Source organism: Microcaecilia unicolor, chromosome 4, assembly GCF_901765095.1.
Source record: "Microcaecilia unicolor chromosome 4, aMicUni1.1, whole genome shotgun sequence".
Taxonomy (NCBI): Eukaryota; Metazoa; Chordata; class Amphibia; order Gymnophiona; family Siphonopidae; genus Microcaecilia; species Microcaecilia unicolor.
This window is the reverse complement of record NC_044034.1, coordinates 208,503,120-208,523,656: the sequence shown is the minus strand read 5'-3', so window position 1 is coordinate 208,523,656 and position 20,537 is coordinate 208,503,120. Positions and strand designations below refer to the sequence as shown.

The 20,537-nt window shown below is 44.0% G+C and overlaps 1 protein-coding gene across 1 annotated transcript in view; it reads right to left on the bottom strand.

Annotated features, from left to right (window-relative positions):
- DAGLA (diacylglycerol lipase alpha) overlaps positions 1-19,864 on the bottom strand; it is a 311,785-nt gene extending 291,921 nt beyond the window's left edge. The window contains 1 exon segment of the mRNA XM_030201172.1: positions 19,267-19,864. The gene's annotated coding sequence lies outside the window, so the exon portion shown is untranslated.
- Positions 19,865-20,537: the final 673 nt, after the last annotated feature.

The window sequence follows — 20,537 nt, the reverse complement described above, 5'->3', positions numbered from 1 at the left end:
GATAGAAACCCAGAAGTCACGGGAATATCAATATCAAATCTGCACATTAAAACACTGGCCTTTGCTGATGACATATTGCTAACTCTCACAAATCCACAAAAATCTTTACAAGGGCTATTAGAAGCAATAGAAGAATTTGGCCATCACTCTGGTTTCCGGCTTAATAAGCAAAAATCAGTAGTCTTGCCAACACTGCCAAGTATTAAACAACAATGGAGGGGCCTATTCCCTCTACAGTGGAGTTTAGATAAGATAAAATATCTGGGTATTTACTTACCGACCCAACTAAGCCAGCTGCATAAATTCAACTTGAAACCCCTATGGGAAGTCACAAAGGCAGATCTTACAGCTTGGCAAAAACTGCCATTATCACTGTGGGGGTGAGTGGCTCTTATAATATGATTATAGTACCCAAATGGACATATGTAGTCCAAGTGCTATCGCTATTTATTACCCAGAGAGATGAGAGAGATTTACATAGCGCTCAAGAAATTTATATGGAATGGGCGGAGAGCCAGAGTCTCTCTGCAACAAACATACCTACCTAGAGACAGAGGGGGATTGGGGGCCCTTAGTATCAAATGGATTTTGGTAGCAGGCTGCATGCGGCATATATCAGACTGGTTCAGAGGGACTTCACACTTTTCCTACCTGGAAGCCGAGTGCACGATGCTGGGAGACATACATTTTAGTTATTGGCTTCATACGGGACCGGGACGGGTAAAAACACCAATCCATATAGCCCCTTTGGTAACGCCACTGCGAAGAGCTTGGAAATGGGTTGGGAAAATACATAAGTTCAGCCCCACGACCTCACCATTCTTGCCCATAGGGGGGGAATGAGGACTTTCCAGCAGGAGCATCCTCATCTACATTCACAAAATGGAGAAAAGCAGGAATCATATTCTTATTACAGATCATTAAGGATGATGGAACCTTAAAGAACAAAGAGGAATTACAACAGAGCCATGGGTTCCAGAGGGGGGACATTTTAGCATACCACCAAATAAAACATTATGTATAGGCCCTACCAAAAGAAAATTTAGAAGTCACAGTAAAAAACCAGATAATGGAAGCATATGATTTGGAGGCACAGGGAGCAACACCACTGAAATATTATCATACACAGATCAGGGAGGCAATGCCAGAAGTAGCATACCAACAGTTAGCGCAAGAATGGACACGGGAACTGGGGTCCAGGATCGAGGAGTCAAATTTGCAATCTTGCTTGCAGACATGCTATAAGGTATTTGGAAGTGCTGAATTATGGGAAACACAATACAAGTTCCTCATGCGCCTATATATATCACCACATGGGGCGGTTCGAGCCACATTGAGGCCAGAGGATGACTGTCCCAAGTGTGCAGGGAGAGGAGCACACTTGGGCCACATGTTTTGGCAATGCCCGCCAGTGAAAAACTTTTTGGCACAAGTATGCAGACAGTTTCAACGATGTGGGCCATAACATGGAAGATCCGTCCGGACATACTATTTGATATCTACACTACTAGAGAACCAACCAAACAGGCTTTAAAGGATTTGCCAGACGGCAGTACTGATGGGAAAAAAAAAACATATTAAAACTCTGGCTACAGGAAGATAGACCACAATACAAATATGGAGAGCATATTTGATATCGCTCAGTGCTTCTCCCCCTGCATACTCCTTGTATACTCTTCTAAGTTTTCCTATTCTGTATTTTTTTGTTAAATGTACAGCGCTGCGTAACCCTAGTAGCGCTCTAGAAATGTTTAAGTAGTAGTAGTAGTAGTAGTATTTTATATAATGTTTGTAAGCCACATTGTGCCTGCATGAGTGGGAAAATGTGGGATATAAGTGAACAATAAATAAATAAATAAATATCGCTCAGTGTCTGGAGAGAAAGGACATATCAGACCTAGCCCCCTGAAAGGGGAGAAATTTTTGCAGAGTTGGATGCCATTTTGGGAGAAGTTAACTCCATTAGCTCGGAGGCAGAGTATTAAATGGCTAATAACTTTATTAAAACTCACTGGTGAAGCAGGGGAGGGGAGAAGGGGGGAGGGTGAGAGGGGGGAGGAGGGAGAAAAATAAAAAACTTGATGTCTCTGACATAGTACCTGATGTATATAGTTCTGAATTTCAAATGTTATGAAGAAGAGTTGACATCAATAAAATTATTAAAAAAAAAAATTCTTACCTTGGGGTGCAGCGTCCACAGTGAAGGCGAGCGGCGCTTCAAACTGCCTTCGCATGTATCTCAGCTCTGCCTCTGGTCCCGCCCTTCCGGAAACAGGAAATGAAGACGGGACCAGAGGCAGAGCTGAGACACATGCGAAGGCAGTTTGAAGCGCCGCTCGCCTTCACTGTGAACGCCGCACCCCAAGGTAAGAATTTTTAAAATACAGCCAGCACTAGGAAGGTGAGGGGCTGCCAGAGGTCAGGTCGTACTTGGAGGGCAGAGAGAGAGAGGGAGGGAGGGCGGCGGGGGCTGGCAACTATACAGAGTTCCCTCAAGGGCGGGGCAATTACAAACCCTATGAACACTACACGGCTTCACTGCCACGCTGCCACGGAGTCAGCTTCAGAACACTGGAGGTGCAAATTATTTTATTTATTTATTTAATTATTGCATTTGTATCCCACATTTCCCCACCTATTTGCAGGCTCATGTGGCTTACAATACATCATGATTGGTGGAAGTATATAAGAGAGTATACATTTAGTATTACATAGGATCTTGGGTAACATGATATTGATGAAACAGGATAGTAGTGTAACAAGCAATATTATAAGACAATTCTGGATATATGTGTAGGAGTTCACATTTGTTGATCTTTGTGGTATGCCTTGTTTAAAGAGATGGGTCTTCAGTATTTTGCAGAAGTTAGTAATTCATAGATCATTTTCAGGTTGCGCAGCAGCGCGTTCCAGAATTGTGTGCTCAAGTAGGAAAAGGTTGACGCATGCGATTGTTTGTATTTTAGACCTTTACGGTTGGGGAAGTGGAGATTGAGGAATGTGCGGGATGATTCTTTAGCATTCCTGGATGGTAGGTCTATCAGGTCTGACATGTAGGCTGGGGCATCTCCGTGAATGATTTTGTGAACTAGGGTACATATTTTGAATGTGATGCGTTCTTTAAGTGGGAGCCAGTGTAGTTTTTCTCGTAGTGGTTTCGCACTTTCATATTTTGTTTTTCCGAATATGAGTCTAGCTGCTGTGTTTTGAGCTGTCTGAAGTTCTTGATTATTTGCTCTTTGCAGCCGGCGTACAATGAGTTGCAGTAGTCTAGATGACTGAGTACCATTGATTGTACCAGGTTGCGGAAGACAGTCCTTGGGAAGTAAGGTCTTACTCTTTTTAGTTTCCACATTGAGTGGAACATCTTCTTGGCTGTGTTTTTTGCGTGACTCTCAAGAGTTAGGTGTCGATCAATGGTAACTCCAAGAATTTTTAGGGTATCCTAAACTGGAAGGTTCAATTTTGGTGTATTAATGGCAGTGAATTTGTTCTTGTTGTGTTGAGATGTGAGTATTAGGCATTGAGTTTTTTCTGCATTAAGTTTCAGCCGAAATGCATCCACCCATGAATGCATGATCTGGAGATTTTGGTTGATGTCACTGGAAATTTCCTTAAGATCTTGTTTGAATGGGATGTAGATCGTTACGTCATCTGCGTATATGTAAGGGTTGAGGTTCTGGTTTGATAATAGCTTCGCCAAGGGTATCATCATTAAGTTGAATAGAGATGGCGAGAGGGGAAAACCCTGAGGGACTCCGCATTCTGGTATCCATGGGGCTGATATAATTGAGTTAGATATCACTTGTATGATCATGTGGTTAGGAATCCCTTAAACCAGTTGAGAACGTTACCTCCAATTCCAAAGTAGTCAAGGATATGTAGTAATATTCCATGATCAACCAATGTCAAAAGCGCTTGACATGTCAAATTATTATATAGATATATATAATGGCCCCCTGGTGGCTCATAGACTACACCACAGCTCACTGCCAGAGATAACCAGAGCTTTGCCTCTAAGAAAAGGATCAGAGACAGCTCTCCTCTATAGCAGCCAGCAGTCTCAGTATCCTGGATTGGGGACCACTTTACACTTAGGGTGATTCACCCATATACTCCAGTCCTCCAATCCTACTATCCTTGTTAAAGCTTTCCAGTAGTCAACAATAGTTCTGGTACTTCACAAGCGTCCCCTGGTGCCTCTTATGGATATAAATATGCTTGGTTAGCAGGTTTCATGAGGTTAAGCAAATTAGGCCATCCATATGCAAACCCACTTCAATTAGCCTTCCTAACCATTCTGTTGGAGGGAAGTTCTTCTCATAAGCAAACAGTTCCTCTTTCACTCTTTAACTAAGCCCTCCTTCGAGAGACCTGGGTCTCAGTTAAAAACAGCCACCACCCCTGGACAGGACTTTCAACTTTCAATTTCACTTTGCAGTCCTGTCCTCCACCCCGACTGTTAGTCCAGTTCTTAATTCACACCACCCTCATACTGGGTTCCACAACAGTTGTATTACTTCATTATCACAACATCAAGGTAAGTATCTTCTTTGGTTTGGGATGTGGCAAACTTGCCTCAACATCCCTAGGCATCTGGTAGAGATCCTCTCCTCTGGCCCTCTTGGTCTGGCTTCTTCTTGGGAGTCCATGTCCCCGGGTTTACAGCCTATTCCAACCGGTCTCTCAAGTTACCAGGTGCTCTGCATGCCTCCTTCCTCTTCATGTCCCCTTTTCCTTCCTTCTTCTTCCCTGGAGGTCCCCTTCCCTTCATCCTAGCTCCTTCTGGAAGGTGCTCTTTTACATGGCTGCTAATAGCCCCCCCCCCCCCCCCCACACACACACACACTCCCCTTCTGGGCCCCTCCTCCTGGTTCTTGAAGGGTCAGTACCATCTCCAGGGCACTTCCTCTTAAAGGGAATCCACTCCTATGGGCCCTCCCCAGCCCCTGTGTTCCTGGCCTTTGCTGGAGTTCTCTCTAGTGACCAGATCATGGCAGGGCATGTCCCATACTTATCACACTTCTTAAAGGGAATCCACCTGGCTTTGGCCCTCCCCGGTCCCTATGTTCCTGGCCTTTGCTGGAGCTCCCTTTAGTGACTCCTTTACAGCATTTCACTGGTGTACCCAATGAGCTCCCTCTAAGGAACAGACCATGGTAGGGCATGTCCCATACTTACAACAGTTGACAGAAAGGAAGACTGTTACTATCAGAAGGTAATTTTTTTAATTGGTTATTTAGACTCAGTTTACCACTCCAGGCTTCAGCTACTAGGAATATGACTGATGAAACAAAACAACCTTTCTTCACCAGTGATTCTACAGGCTTGCTGAGAGTTTGTGAGTACACTGCTTTCTCACTGTCCTGCTCCTCTCCTCTAAAAAGACCCACCAAGTACATCTCTCTTTTCCTGGGTTCTGTGTCCTCTACTGCCTCCGTAATTAACATAAATGACGGGTAAACCCTATAGAGGCATTCCTTATAGGAAATGGCATAGGCTATCAGGGAGGTGGGAGGCAACAAAATACCTAAAGGACCAATTATTCCTCTCTTTGCCTGAATCCTTGTATGACCTGAGGAGTTACAAGCATTAGAGGTTAGCCACCTGTAGCTCCAGCATAAGTCCAAGGAGCTGCTCAAAGGGCTGGTGCTTGCCACTTCTCCCCTCCCCCCCCCCCCCCTCCGAGTTTGCCCTGTGCTTTAAGCATCTTGTCTCTAGATAGTTTTTTTTTTTTTTTTTGTCTTTTAAAATTGTATTCTCAAGAATTAGAGGAACACTTATTTGGATAATTTATAACCAGACAGCAGAAATCTTATCCACATGACTGTGGGGCTGCAATTTGAACAGCTTCATGATGGTTCTATGATGCCAGATCTGGGATCTGAGATGGTGCTATTTTACATTCCATTGCAACAGTACTCACTACCCAAGGCACTGGCCTGGTCCTTAGGAAAGCCTCTCCATCTTACCTTTTTTGTGGGTCAGGGCTTGACCCGTTCCTGCTCCTTTCCACCCTTTATGCTTCTGTATGGCTACACTGGAACCTTCACCCCAAAGGGCAGGAAGGTTACCAGCGTTTCCAGGGGAACCCAGGCCTCCAGAGCTCTAATTCCTGATTTCATGGGGAGCCACCCTAAGGATGGTGCTGCCCGTGGGCACACCTACCATACTGTGGGGACTGGATGGTAGGGCCTAGCTGTGGCATGCTGCTTCTGGCTTAACTTTTTCCTCCTTAAAAGCAGCCACAGCTGCTAGCATATGCTTCAGCTCAAGCTCCTGCCCTTTTTGCCACCTTTGTTTTGAGCAAGGGGGGCAATGAGGAAACTCCAGATTTGTCCTGACTTCTGCCACTGCTACCAGTTTTAGGTCCAGAGAGCCAAAAATGTAACCCAGCCCTTTCTTGCATAGTGGAAAAGAATTTGTCCTTTATAGCTGCACCGGTCTCTGCATCCATCCATCTGCTGGAGACAGAAATACTAATTGACTTCCTGGCTGTACCAGACGGTATACAGAAGCCAAGGAGTCCTGTCTCCATCTGCTGGCAGAAGGGGCATAATCCCATTCATCTGAACTGGGTTGGCAAGTATGAAGAGGGTAAAGTGCTACTAATAGTAGGACTCTAGGCACGCTTATCATGAACTAACCCAAATACTCAAAAAGCCCTGAAATACAAAACTGAACAGTCATAACTGATAAGCCTTCCAACAAAACAGAATGAATAAGAAACTCCAAGCACACATGGGGAAAAATCAGTAAACTTTGCAAAACAAGCCACAAGTATCTTAAGAGAATCAAACCAGAAATCAAGGTAAAATGACTGAAACACAACGTAGCAGGGAAATATAGTTACTTCAGAAACTAGACACAGGATAGTTAAACAGGTGAACTTAAACCTTAATGAACAGATTGATGATTACAGCACAGGAAGTGGAACTACTACTGTTCACAGTTAGAACAGAAGACAACTGTAAAACAGAACTGGAAACAGTCCCACATCTCTTGCTGAATGTGATGTGATGTCAGAAGACCTGTATACAAATAATCATAACGAGGTAGTACGGCCATCCACTAGAAATTATATAAACACTATAAAAAACGCTGTTCCAGAAAAAAACCTGCCAGAATTGCAGAGAATGAAGGAGCTGTGATCACCTGGGACACATCCATTCTAACCAAAAGAAGCTCAAGAAAACTGAACATTATGGTAAAGGAGAAAAAAAACCAAAATTAGCATTAGTCCTCCTAGAGTACAGCAAGAAAGAAGATCCACAAGTTCCTAAAAATACAATCAGACTAAGAAACTATAGCAGAAAATATAGGGCCATTGTCCCAATCATATAGTGTGCTACCTGCCTGATTACAATAGCTTTCAGGCACACTTTGATATATTGCCTGTATATAATATATCACATCCTATGAACTCCATGAGGCTGCTCTCTTTGTCAAATACAAGTTATTAGTGCTTTTCTTAATAGTAAATTTAAGCTATTGAGATCACACTCACATACAATGGATTAAGGGGTAGGGTTCACACTTTTCACGGTATTCACAAACCAAACCAATTTGGAGATATTGTTGCCAAGAGGATATAAATAAAATGCTCTCAACATTTGTTTACATAAAAAAAAAAAGTTGTTAATACCAGAACTTGACAAAAACCTTTGTTTCTAGGAGCCATCAGAAAAGAAATGTGAAGCCAGACATTTTTTCCAGGCTTTAGGTTTTGTATTTTATGACATTTCTGATTGCTACCACAGAATATAACAATATAACACTAATATTGCAACACAAACTAGTATTTTAAGAATGTTTATACATAAAACCCACCCCAGTCATCTCTCTCAACATTCCTCCTCTCTTATACTTTTCTCTCACTATGTTTTCCACAAGTAGGCGGTACTTTCCTCCTCCTCTGGGCCAATGAAGAACCTCCTCATTTCTATCTCCATGAGTACCATCATTACATTCCGGGGTCAATGACACAACTTCCTTTTTTGGACTCTGTAGGCTGTGGTCTAGCTCTGCCGCCACCATAGGTCCCAGTTTGTGGGTAAAGTGAGTGTTGAGCATCCCCGATATTGAGCAACCACCCTATGTCCAGGGTAATTTGTGTTGAACAAGATACCCCCAACATTTTGGGAAGTTGGCTCCTATGGCTTCCACCACTAGCAACATTCAAAGAGCCCCATCATTAACAAAACAGGTGGTACAGCAACCGATGTCCAAAATGTGTCAACCCTGCTTACATAAAGAAGAATGCTACTGTATGCAAACTGAAATCCATGATCCCAAAGAAATACACACACACTGAGTTCTATACCTTTTATACACATAAAAAATAAAATCACTTATATAAAAAATACACTTAGGTGGTCACGTGATGCTGTGAGCGGCGGAGGACGTGCAGGAAGCAAGCTGCTCAGGGAAATCCCTCCCTTCGCTAATTTATATTAACTTACAAACAGCGATTTAACAAATCATCATTTTCTCGGTTGAACCAGAGTGCATGGACAAATTTTTGACTAAAGCTCGAGCACCAAATGTCTGCTAAACCGCCGAGATGGGACCCGGACCGGTTGCGCCCAGGAGAAGATAAAATGGCACCCTCCCCGCTGCCCACGCAGTCCCCCTCGGATTTTTATCCCCAAAGTAACAGAGGCGGTGGTGAGGGCACTAGACTCTCGATTTGTGCAGCTCTCCGAGCAAATAACAGGGATGGCTCAAGCAACAGCTGAGTTGCCCGCAGGACAGGAGAGATCGAGTGCAGAATCTCCGACGCGGAAGACATGCTGCAGGCACAGATGGAAAGCACAGAAACCCTGAAGGCCTTAACCCACTCCAAACAGCTGAAGATCGAAGATTTGGAAAACAGAGCAAGGCGGGAGAACCTGCGGTTTGTAGGGTTCCCAGAGACAATTAAGGAGCCCTCATTGCTATCATGGTTGGATGCCTGGCTACTGGAGAACCTTCCATTCTGTGGGGAAGCGGGGAGCAATTTACCTGGACAGGGCGCATCATGTAGGGCCCGTTTGCACAGCTGAAGATCAGCCAAGAGTAGCGATAGCAAAATTCCATCGCTATTCTCAGAAGGCACAGATTTTGCGTCAATACAAAAGCAAATCAGAGGAAGTAAAATTTGAGGGTCGACCGGTTCGTATATTCCAGGATTACTCGGCGGCGCTATCGCAGAGAAAGAAGAGCGTTTTCCACAGTCTGCTCCCAGCTGGTATCTAAGCATATGCGATTCGCTTTACAATATCCAGCCACGCTACGGATACAACACAATAACCACTGTATTCCTTTAAATACGCCGGAAGAGGCCCGGTCCTGGGCACGATCCTTGGAAGGACCTGGGGACCCAACATGACTGTTATAGTCTAGTGGAGTGTCTGGTAACCATTGCTATCTTAAATGGATGTCAGCTGAGTACCTGAGTCAAGTTATAATATGATTAGGGAGCGATGTTATGTTGTTCTTTAAAATGAAGGGAGGGGATTTTCCCAACTAGCATTGTGAATGACCCGTGGGTCCGTCCCCGGTTGGGAGTGTGACACTGTTTTTGATAGATGGGTGATGGGGAGGTGAGAGGGGAGAGTGGAGGGAGGGAGGAGAGGGGGCGGGTGCGGGGCAACTTTGACTGGAATGGAGTGAGAGTATGAATTTGCAAATTCGAGCTGGTGTTAGACTGGAGAACATGACTTGGTGGCTCCTCGCTTTGGTGGTCACAGATGCATCCCTGGGGAGGCTGGGCTCCTAGGGATTACATTGAGTTGATTGGGTCAGATTTTTGGTTTTTGTGCTAAGAGAGGGGATAGGTAATCCAAACTTAAAATAATATCTTGGAACGTATCTGGAATTATCTCTCCAGTAAAGCGTTACAGATACTATCACAACTTTAAACATCATGGCGCTGCTATTGCCTGTCTTCAGGAAACCAAACTATCAGATAGTGAGCACTTAAAATTACACCAGCAGTGGGTTGGGGAATGTTATTATTCTTCCTCTGGGAAACCGTCGGAGTGGGGTAGTTATCTTATTGAAGAAGGGTCTGCCCTGTCAAATCAATGCTAGTATATAAAGATTCAGAAGGGCGGGTAGTGCTGATCCAACTTAATTCAAGGACAAGTTCTATCTATGTGCAGCTTATGGTCCCAATTCTTATTGTCCTGGGTTCTTTCAGTCGATCGCTGCGCTGGGACTTCAGTATGCAGATGCCCCTTGGGTGTGGCGGGAGACTTTAACCAGGTTATGGACCCGGTTTTAGATAGGTCATCCCCTCGGGCGCTGTTGGCGGTGGAGGAGGGAAGGGACTTCCGGCACTGTGTAAAACCCTGAAATTAGTGGATACTTGGCGTCTGCTCCACCCTACCACACAAGATTATACTCAACAATCCAAAGCACATCAATCATGGTCGCGCATTGACTACATTCTTCTGTCACAGACATGGTTCTTTAGAGTTAGAAGTGCTTTCATAGGGCCAGTAGAGATATCTGATCATTCTCTGATTTGGATGGACTTGGAACTAAGTCTCATAAGTACATAAGTAATGCCATACTGGGAAAAGACCAAGGGTCCATCGAGCCCAGCATCTGTCCACGACAGCGGCCAATCCAGGCCAAGGGCACCTGGCAAGCTTCCCAACGTACAAACATTCTATACATGTTATTCCTGGAATTGTGGATTTTTTCCCAAGTCCATTTAGTAGCGGTTTATGGACTTGTCCTTTAGGAAACTGTCCAACTCTGCTAAGCTAACCGCCTTCACCACTTTCTCTGGCAACAAATTCCAGAGTTTAATTATACGTTGGGTAAAGAAAAATTTTCTCCAATTTGTTTTAAATTTACTACACTGTAGTTTCATCGCATGCCCCCTAGTCCTAGTATTTTTGGAAGCTCGTGAACAGATGCTTCACATCCACCTGTTCCACTCCACTCATTATTTTATATACCTCTATCATGTCTCCCCTCAGCCGTCTCTTCTCCAAGCTGAATATCCCTAGCCTCCTTAATCTTTCTTCATAGGGAAGTCGTCCCATCCCCGCTATCATTTTAGTCGCCCTTCGCTGCACCTTTTCCAATTCTACTATATCTTTCTTGAGATGCGGCGACCAGAAACTGAACATAATACTCAAGTGCGGTCGTACCATGGAGCGATACAACGGCATTATAACATCCTCACACCTGTTTTCCATACCTTTCCTAATAATACCAACATTCTATTCGCTTTCCTAGCCGCAGCAGCACACTGAGCAGAAGGTTTCAGTGTATTATCGACAACGACACCCAGATCCCTTTCTTGGTCCGTAACTCCTAACATGGAACCTTGCATGACGTAGCTATAATTCGGGTTCTTTTTTCCCACATGCATCACCTTGCACTTGCTCACATTAAACGTTATCTGCCATTTAGCCGCCCAGCCTCCCAGTCTCATAAGGTCCTCTTGTAATTTTTCACAATCTTGTCGCGATTAACAACTTTGAATAACTTTGTGTCATCAGCAAATTTAATTACCTCGCTAGTTACTCCTATCTCTAAATCATTTATAAATATATTAAAAAGCAGCGGTCCTAGCACAGACCCCTGAGGAACCCCACTAACTACCCTTCTCCATTGTGAATACTGCCCATTAAGCCCACTCTCTGTTTCCTATCCTTCAACCAGTTTTTAATCCACAAAAGGACATTTCCTCCTATCCCATGACCCTCCAATTTCCTCTGTAGCCTTCATGAGGTACCTTGTCAAACGCCTTTTGAAATCCAGATACACAATATCAACCGGTTCCCCTTTGTCCACATGTTTGTTTACTCCTTTAAAGAATTGAAGTAAATTGGTCAGACAAGATTTCCCCCCACAAAAGCCGTGCTGACTTGGTCTCAGTAATCCATGTCCTCGGATGTGCTCTGTAATTTTTTTTTAATAATAGCCTCTACCATTTTCCTCGGCACTGACGTCAGACTCAACTTCTAGATTTTGGCGTTTTCCATCTTACCTATATCAAGATAGACTGTTTCTGGATCATATCAGAGAAAGATGGAAATTTTATGAGGATACTAACACAGAGTCTTGTGAATCACCCATAATATTTTGGGAAGCTTCTAAGGCAGTCCTCCGGGGGGAAATAATTGCATACATGTGTACCCGAGCTAAGCGTTTGGCGGCGGGCATCCTGTGGCTGGAGGCGGCTTACAGAATAGCCAAGAAAGCATTCATAGCCAGCCCCACTAAGGATAACAGGGAAAAGATGACGGCAGCGTCAGTAGCTCTAAATTCGCTGATACACGAGCAAACCAAGAAACATTTGTTTGCCCGACGGCTCCATTTTCAGCGTTTTGGCAACAAATCTGGTAAGTTATTGGCACAGGTGACCAGAGCGAGGATGTCGCGTCAATTTGTTCCCTCCCTCAAGCTGTCCAATAGTGTACGCCTCACCCAACTAGGTGAGATAATAAAAGCATTTTATGCACATTTTAAAGGAACATACTCATTGAAGAGGTGAGAGCAGGGATCTTTGATTTGGGATTATCTAGTAGATGCAGGTATGCCACACCTGGCACAGGGAGTCCAAAGGCAGCTATCCCTCCCTATTAGTGCGCAAGAGTTACAACGTGTCATCAAATCTCTCCCTCTGTGGTCGGCTCTGGGCCCTGATGGTTTTTCCAACGAGTATTACAAAATACTAATACACCAATTAGTCGGCCCCCTAATCTCATACTACGATACTGTGGTTGAGCGAGGGTTTTATTCCTCAAAAGAGAATGAGGCTCTAATCACTCTCATCCCCAAACCGGGTAAACCACGAGGTCAGGTAGAATCTTATAGGCCAATCTCATTGTTAAATGTAGACATAAAAATTTTAGCGCGGGTGTTGGCGGACAGGTTGGTCCAATATATTCCCTCCCTGGTGGGTGACCACCAGGTAGGATTCATTCGAGGTCATCAGGCACTTTGAATGTTCAGAGGTTCTCCTTTCCATTACACATAATCTGCCAATGACCCGTTATTGCTAGTAAGCCTAGATGCAGAAAAGTGTTTGATAAAGTTCAATGGGATTATTTATTTCAAGTATTAGAATATGTTGGTTGGGGGGGGTGGTTTATGGAGGCTATCACTGCGTTATATCACTGCCCTTCAGCCGACTATTGGTCAATGGGATCCAATCTTCTTCATTTGAAGTTCAGATGGGAACTAGGCAGGGTGCCCCCTCTCGCCTTTATTATTTCTATTGTATTTAGAACCGCTTCTAAGAACAATTTTGGTGGACCCAGATATTGTGGGAGTAACTCTACCAGCGCAGCCGGTAAAAATCCTGGCTTTCGCTAACGATATGCTTCTTACTCTCACCCAACCGAAGTCATCTGTTGCTCAGTTGTTAGAGGTACTAGATGAATTCGGTTTCATTACCGGATTCTCTTTGAACTTCCAAAAGTCAGTTGCTTTGCCAATCCGAGATTAGAGAAGGCTGGGTAAGTAATTTTCCTTTTCAATGGGCGCAGGACACAATTAAGTATTTGGGTGTTTACATTCCTGCAGATTTGTCTCAGCTCTATGCTGTTAATGTGGGACCATTAAAGCAGTGGGCGACTGAAGTCTTGCAGGGGTGGCAGGCACTACCAATAACGTTGTTAGGCCGAATAGCATTGTATAATATGATTCTTTTTCTAAAGTGGATCTACATATTTCAATTGCTCCCTTTACTGCTGCATGCTAAAGATGAAAAGTGGTTGCGGAAGAAACTACATTTTTTCCTATGGCAGGGAAAGAGGGCTCGCATGACGCTATCCAGGGTATGTTGCCATGCGCTGGGGGGGGGGGGGGGGGGGTTTGGGACTTTTAGATCTACGGTTGTTCTTCATGGCTAGTAGCATGAGACACCTTTCTGATTGGTTTCATTCCACTCATTTCTTTTCCTGCACATCTACAGAAAGCTCTCTGCTTGGTCTTTTAAATTTTGCATATTGGCTACTTGCTTCTAAAGACAAATTACCCCCGCTAGGGCCTTATAATTTTATATTCCAACCGTTACGCATAACGTGGAGGTGGATATGTAGACTTCACCAGCTGAACAGGGAGGTTTCCTTGCTGCTTCCCATACAGGGCAACATGGCATTCCTGGGAGGCTCCTCCCTTTCTTTTCGAAGGTGGGCAGCTTGTGGGACACAATACTTGTATCATGTGGTGTCGGAGCGGGGAGCTATCAAGTCTTTGGAAGGGTTATGTGAAGAGTTCGATTTGGATAAGAGAGATATATTTGCATACTTCCAATTACAACATTATGTCAATTCCCTGCCCTCTGCTTCACTGACTGCTGAATTCTGGGAAAAGCTCAATGAGATGATAGGACTAGATGCACAATCGAGGGTGTCTTTGAAATATTTCATAGACATTTAAGAGACTCATTTAAATTATATGACTACTCTTTAGTGACTCAAAGTTGGAATCAGGAGCTGAGGATGAATCTGCAGCCAAAGCAAGTTGAGGCTTGTTTAAAATTCCACCTATAATATGACGGAAAATGCGAATTGGTGGGAAATGCAATACAAAGTGGAGGAGTGGCCTAGTGGTTAGGGTGGTGGGACTTTGGTCCTAAGGAACTGAGTTCAATTCCCACTTCAGGCACAGGCTTGTGACTCTGGGCAAGTCACTTAACCCTCTATTGCCCCATGTAAGCCGCATTGAGCCTGCCATGAGTGGGAAAGCACGGGGTACAAATGTAACAAAACAAATTCATATTTAGGCTGCATATCTCCCCACACAGAGCCTTCCGGGCTACTCTACAAGAAATGGACAATTGCACAAAGTGCACAAGCAGAGAAGCGAACTTGGGTCACATGTACTGGAACTGCCCATTGGTATACTCTTTTTGGGTTGAGCTTAGTAAACATGTCTCGCAGATGTGGAACACCACCTGGCAGCCAACTCTTGGACAGTTGTTTGATCTTTTCAGAGTACAGAGGCCAGCGCTTCTAGGTCTCAAAGCCTTTTTAAGGAGAACTGTCCTGATGTCAAAACGGGTAACACTACAGTTGTGGCTGGCTCCGGAGGCACCAAGTGTATCTCACTGGAGGTTGTCTATGATTCACTGTTGCTCTTTTGAGAAAAAAGGAATTGCAGATTTAGCCTCCAAGAGAGGTGACATGTTTTGTAAGACATGGTCTCCCTTCTGGGACTCTCTCACTCCAATTGCACGAAGAAGGATTTTGAATTCTTAAGATTAAGGGATGGGAGGGAGGAAGAGGGTGGGGGGGGGGGGCGGGAAGAGGGTGGACGGAGTGGGGAGTGGGAGGATGTAGGAGTTCTATTATACAATGGAAAATTCAGACACTTGGAAAGCCTCTTTTTCCATATTTTATATTGTGGTTGCTAAGTGTAAATTGTTCTTGGTGTCAATAAACAAGAGTTATAAATAAATAAATAAATAAATAAACTTAAGACTAAAACTCATAGGGAAGGTGAGTGTGAATTAAAAGGCAAGTTGGTATTTTGAAGAAACTATCTAGTACTGCTTTACATGGCAAATCCTTAAAACAGCAACTAACTCTGCAGTTCCTGTAAGCAATGCATTAATTTTGTAACTTTTAAATATCTCAGGTCTAGAAGCTCTATTAAGAAATATTCTACAAAAGCCACTGAGGTTTGTACAATTAGACCAGTACAGTCTCTAGGGTCAATTTGCAAAAGAGTGGCTAGATCCAACCAGCTGTGGAGCCACTAACTCCTGAATATCATAGAAGTTGCTAAAAACTGCACATGCAAATTTGGATGTGTGCCCAATTTGCACCTGCAATTTAATTGAACACGCTAATTAGCATTGATAATTGAGATTTTAACAAGCAATTATGAATGCTAATTAGATGTAATTAAAATTTATGTGCGTAAATTTAAACATGGGCCCAAAAAGGGGGCACGGCCATGGGAGGGTCCTAGGTGGATCAGGGGCATTCCTTTATGTGCGTTGTTACAGAATGAAGAGGATTGAGGATGGTTTTGTTAGTGTACATGGTCGTGCCTAAATGCTGTCATGGTTCCCATCGCTAAGCACTATTCTATAAATGGTGCCCAACTTTAAGCACCATTTATTTTAGACGCCATTTATAGAAATTAGTCCTAAATAACCAACTATTTTCAGCACTAGCCTGCTAAGTTTAGCCAGCACTAACAGTTAGCATAACTTTGAACAACTACATTATAACCAGACAAGGTAAAGTGAATTTTGCTTAATTTATCTATCCAGTGTTGCAAGCTAGGTCACTCCTGAGGGGCAGACACCCCAAGGCTTTCTATAGCATACAGTTTATAGTTTATTAAAACTTGATATACCGCCCAAGCTGACATGCTGAACAGAGCTGTTTACAAATTGAAACAAAAATAGTAAGAAAGGAACTACAACAATATACCAGGAAAGCAAAACAGCATTCACACCAAGACAATTGTAGCAGTACTACCGTGTTTCCCCGAAAATAAGACACTGTCTTATATTAATTTTTGCCCTCAAAAATGCGCTAGGCCTTATTTTCAGGGGCTGTCTTATTTTTGGGGAAACATCGGGGTTGGATCGGGGTTGGCCCACCCGCCCTCCGTCGTTCCCGGAACTAACCTTAAACGCCTCCTTTCACCTTCGCAGCAAGCAGCAGCAGGCCCTGCTGCTGCTTGCTGCGAAGGTGAAAGGAGGCGTTTAAGGTTAGTTCCGGGAGCGACGGAGGGTGGATGGAGGGGGGGGGGGGCCCGGCGACGGCCTTGTCCGGCTCTCGGCGGCTCTGCTTTCAAACAAAAATTTGCTAGGTCTTACTTTCGGGGGAGGCCTTATATCTACCAATTCAGGAAAACCTCTACTAGGTCTTATTTTCGGGGGATGTCTTACTTTCGGGGAAACAGGGTATATACACATACTTGTGGAAGAAATAGCCCAACAGATATTTGTAATCCTCAACCCTGGGGTTTTCGGTCAATTAAGCTGCAACACAGACATTTTTCAAGGGCAATCCCTGGTTTATGGAAGAGCTCACCATAGGAGTTAAAACAACTAGAGATTTATATTTTCATTATCTTTTAAAGCCATGGCTGTTTGAAATTTTGTCTGTTAGATGAAAAGAAGTCTACTAGATGGGGCACAGAAGTGGCTATTTCAGTGGCGTAGCCACAGATGAGCCTGGATGGGCCGGGGCCCACCCACTTAGGGCTCAGGCCCACCCAACAGTAGCACAAGTTTAGTGGTAGCTGGTGGAAATCCCAAGCTCTGCCAGCTGAAGACTTTCCCCTGATGGTAATGAAAACGCTACTTTCCATGATACCGGCACCTGTACATGCTCAATTTTCAGCGCATGCTTGCTGCAGACTGCCAAGGTGGAAAGAAGCGTTTTCCCACCTGCTGAGATATTTTGTTTTGGTGGTGGGGGGGAGGGGGAGAATACTTGGTGCCCACCCACTTCTTGCCTAGGCCCACCTAAAATCTGTTTTCTGGCTACGCCCCTGGGCTATTTTATGTTTTATTTGTTGTTTGGTGTTTTATTCCATTTTAATTTTGTGTGTTTTAATTTTGGAGGCTTAATGTTCTAGAACAGTGGGCTGTGAACCAGGAAAGCCAGGGTTTAAAATCACACTGCTGCTGCTCCTTGTGATCTTGAGTAAGTCATTTTTAACCTTCCTTTGCCTCAGGTACAAACTTAAGAGGCTGATGCAGAAAGCCACAAGGTAGACCTGCATGACGGTGGCTGAGCGTGCGGCTTCTACCAGAAAACTAATGCCAAACTAGTTTTATGTACACAAAACTTGACGATGATCAAGGAACCTGACAGATGCATGCACACAAAGGTTCAGCGGGAAAGACAGTTTCTTCAGTGCATGTCTGAAGAAAACAAAAGTGCTAGCACACATCTGCAGCTGCTGTTCTGTGCATAAACACTAGCCTCCCAAACATTTCTTGCACATAAAATTTTTGAGACTGATATTTATGAGATCAGCAGTCGTGGATGTGTGCTAGCACTTACGTTTTTGTTCAGATATGCAGACGCTATTGCTGTTACTTCTCATCTGTGTTTTAAAGTTGCAGATACTTGTTTTAGCTGCAGAAAAAATAGGCATTTAAATCACAAAAAGGGCATGAAATCCTCTCAAATCAACCCTTCTATGCTGCTAATGACCTACCAAAAAATTTTCTTGCATTGTGAACGTTTCAAAAGCCACCATTTCCTTTTGTGCATTACAGTAGAATACTTTAATGATTGCATTACCACATATTTTATGCAACATGTGGCCATGTCTAATGCATAAATTACCACCCATGCTCAACCCCTTTCTGCTCTGCTTGACCAAAAAGTGCACGTATACCCCACAGTAATCAAGTGGTTCAACTCACGGTAGGATTTCTGCATCAACCCCCTCAGACTGTAAGTCCTCTAGGAACAGGCAAATATGTACTTTTTTTTTTTAATAGTATGCTTATTAAAACAGTGCATAAAGATTTTCAAACCTTGAAATGTGCACGCAAATATGTATTTCATATATAAGGCACGAGCTGAATCCATAAAAAATACTTTTTTTGTTTTTAGATTTTGTTACTTTTAGTGATGTACTCTGCTGGGGCTGCTCAAGCACCCACTTAAGGCCCTACCCTGAAATGGCAGGTCTGGATTCCCAGACACACTACCAGCACACAGAGATTAATCAACAAGTAAATACTGAACTGGAGACAGGATTCAGGTTCTTATGTGCCATAATAGTGAATGAAGTCAGGAGCAGGCGTCCAAGCTCCAGAATATGAAACTATGTTTAATAAATGTGTTTAAAATTAGATTAAATGTTATTTTAAAAATGCAACATTGCATTCAATCATCAGCTGCTCTGTCCAATCCCCTTCTTAGACTATGGTTTTAGCTGTTCTTCCTGAACACTTGTTTCCCAATCAAGTCATACCAGGCAAAATACCAATATTTTAAACTGTCCTGTTCCATCTGTGAGAACAGGACACAGACACCACAAACCTGAAACAGGAGGCACAGTTTAGTGCCATACATTGCCTATCTAGTTATCCCAAGTCTATGCTAGCACCTATGCCCTCCCTAGAAGTCAACTTTTCAAAACCATTGGAGATGCTGAATCAGCAGAAATTATTTCTCTCTGGGTACAGTGGAGGTGTGTATTCAATGTTCAGGCTGCTCAAGCACCCACTTTGGTTCCTGCAATGAAATGACAGGTCTGTATTTCCAAACACATTAACCCCACGCAACGATTAATCAACAAGTAAATTACACTGGAAACCGAACTCACTTCTCATAGTGCATGAAGTCACAAGCAGGTGTGCGATGTCCAGGACAAGAGAAATGAGCGCTCTATCACACCTAAAGCCACAGTACAAACCTCAGGAGAGCAAGGCTCCAAATCTCTGGATGGCCAGAAATATCAGGCCCAAGGAAGAGAGAAGCCTCAGCATGAGAAAAATCCAATCTATAGATTCTTCCATGAGAACCGTTCCAGTGTCCCTTCAGCACGGCAGCCGCAAGAAGAATGCGTATCCCTCCAAAGGCTCATAGGAACCACCTCAACTTCCCATTTTCAGACTGAAGATGTCAGAGCAGCAGTAGCCCCGACCCCAGCAGCTAAGGCGGAGCGCCTCCCGCTCCCGGCCGGTCTCCCTCCTTTCTTCTCCAGCCTGGCAGCTCAGTTGATTCCGCGGCGCCGGGAGCAGCCCGCGCTCAGCGCACCGGGGTCGTGACTTCCCTAGACCCCCTCCCGCCTTCTCCCGAAGGAAGTGACATCATCCCCAATCTACCAAAGTGTGTGTGTGTGTGTGTATAGAGTGTACGGGAGGGAGAGAGACAGAAGACAAGACCGAGAAAGAACGGGGAACGGATTCTGGCAAGCTGCAAAGCGGGAACAGCGAGAATGGGTGTGCGTGAAGTGCTGACCGAATGTTTTATTTCTGATTTATTTTTTTTAATGAGGTGTGTTCTTACATTAGTGTATTTGGAGTCCGCAGCCAAGAGATTTGAAGGCAGGGCGTGATGGAAGACTGGAACAGGGAAGCGCCCGCCCTCCGCTCGCGGTGTAGCTGAAGGTGGGAGAGAGGCAGGCGTTTCAAAGCCGGTCGCATCTTTGGCACTGACTAAATGAAAAGGAAGTGGTCACTGAGTGACCAGCCTAAAAAGCGGGAATAAGCAAACAGTTCAAGCTTACAGCGTGCCATCGGAGGGACCGTGACAAAGATGCTCCCCCACCTTATGATACTATATGCCCAGAGGAAGGGGGGGGGGGGGTCTGGTGGTGTTTATAAACACATGGCTCAGGGATGTTTATATGTACATTACACACACGCATATTTCTAACAGTTTACTTATTTACTTATGCCTTTTTTTGTTGGCAAAGCCCACACCAGATGCCATTATAATAAACCTGATAAATAAGAATAAAAAAATCAAATCACAAAAATAAAAATGTAATAAGTGTCAAAAAAATAGCATAAAAAATCTGCTTCCCACACTGTCTTTCTTATACTATCCCTAGGCATATATACACCATATACCATAGTATATAACACACTG